Source organism: Brassica oleracea, chromosome C2 (assembly GCF_000695525.1).
Source record: "Brassica oleracea var. oleracea cultivar TO1000 chromosome C2, BOL, whole genome shotgun sequence".
In the NCBI taxonomy this organism is placed as follows: Eukaryota; Viridiplantae; Streptophyta; class Magnoliopsida; order Brassicales; family Brassicaceae; genus Brassica; species Brassica oleracea.
In genome coordinates, this window is record NC_027749.1 from 43,290,459 (window position 1) to 43,292,731 (window position 2,273).

Sequence of the window (2,273 nt, forward strand, 5' to 3'; positions counted from 1 at the left end):
GTTTTGCATTTGACTGGATAATTACAGAAGTTTGACTTCCCCAGACGACTTACATTTCAGTCGTCTGTCGAAAATTAAAATAATAATATTTTTTTAAAAGTAGACGACTTACAGTTAAGTCGTCATAGGTTAGTTTTGCAATTAAAAAAAAAACTTCAAGATTTAATTATACACAGACGACTTATAATTATTACTTATAAGTCGTCGAGGATTTTTTTCCGAGATTCTGGGCAACTGGACGACTTACATTTCAGTCGTCTCGTGGACGACTGAATTATAAGTCGTCTGTATATAATTAAATCTTGAAGTTTTTTTTTTCAATTGCAAAACTAACCTATGACGACTTAACTGTAAGTCGTCTACTTTTAAAAAAAAATATTATTATTTTAATTTTCACTAGACGACTGAAATGTAAGTCTTTCAGTAAAGTCAAACTTCTGAAATAATCTAGTCAAATGCAAAACTAACCTATGACGACAGAAATGTAAGTCGTGAAGATTTTTTGGAGTTTTTTTTTTTAACCAAACAATAGTAGACGACTTATTTTTCAGTCGTCCGAAATAACAGATTTCAAAGTCAATTGCAAAAATAACCTCTGCGTTGACCAGACGACGTATAGTTTAGTCGTCTGGACAACTTAGATTGAAGTCGTCCGCGTCTTCTCCGCTAGTTTTTAAGTCTTCTACGTTAGTTTTTGAATAACTTGCATTTTTAAGAGTGATAAGTAACTTTAAGATAGGTAAAACTCATATTTACAAAATATGTTCTCTCCCTTAGTTTTACTAAATTTGACTAAGTTTTTCACGCAAACTTATAAAAAATATGATATGCTTTGACTAGTTGCTATTGTTTGTTTCCATCTTTTAAGTATTATTGTTATAGACAATAATGATGACTATTGTTATGAGTTGGAAGAAGGGTTAAATGCTTCTTAAAATGTTGTATGAATATGAAGCTACTGATCGAGTGTAATTTGATATATATATCATAACCAGATATATATATATATATATATATATTTATATATAATTTATTATTTAGTCATGTTTTACAATACATGAGATCATAGTTTGGGTATATTAAGCATTGTACGGGAACTATTGTAAGAGAACATAACCAGAGCTACACAAACCTTACAACCAATTAAAATAAATTTTAAAACAAATAAATCTGATAAGAATGTTATTAATAATTTTTTCCATAAATAAAGAAGAAGAGAATGCTATTACTTACCATCCTAATAGAACTCAAGTATATATTTGATGTCTACAAATTTGCAAAACATTTGAGTATTAACATGAATCCATGAATAAATTTTTCTACAGACAATACAACTTTAACATAAGAAATGAATCATGTTTTTTTTTTCGTACGCAGTACGGGTAGCATACTAGTATATACTAAATCATAAATCGTAAACAATCGCTCAAGAAAAGAGGAGAACCCAAAGAAGATTTGGCTTTGAACTTAATTAGTTTTTTCAAAAAAAAAAAAACTTAATTAGTTAATTATGAATAGCTCGCTCTCGAAGGTTGTGTAGTATATGTTTTTATTAGTTTAATATCAATTAAGATAGTTTGCTATCGGGGTTTTTGAAAGTTTTCAATGTCTTGCATATTGCATGGACCGACTCAACCCACCGATTACATAGTCTAATTTTTATTTTGAACTTTATAAAGTCCAACTACAAAGCCCATAATGTTTTGCTAAAACCAACCAAGCATATCTTTTAGCGGTAACATGCATGGACAACCGGTCCTTGCGACAGAGGCTCAAGAATATATTCGGAGTTGCTTTGTAGAAAACCGCTCCTAACTTAAATTCTCAAAAACATTCAGTACCATGTATTTAGAATTGAAGATATAATTAATATGCTACTGGCTGGGAGCTGTACTTTTGGAACTATGAAAATATGGTTTAAAATCTCTTAACTAATTGAGTAAATGACATTTTGCAAAATTGACCTAGAACTCAAAGTCAAACACAAAACTAACCTACTTTTTTTTTTGAAAATTGGTTTTGACCTATTCACCCCACAAGTTCATATAATTTATGAAAATGACATCAAATTTTTTTTTTTCTTTCGAAAATGACATCTTTACTCTCTCACCCTCATCATCTTCAAGTAATTACAAGATTGCCATTGTCATCAATACCACAACCACCATGAACAACCAATTTGAAGCTCTTAATGCTCCCAAAATCGATTTACCCTTCTTTTTTTTCCATTCTTGTGAACTAAACACAACATATCTCTCACTTTCTCTCCACAA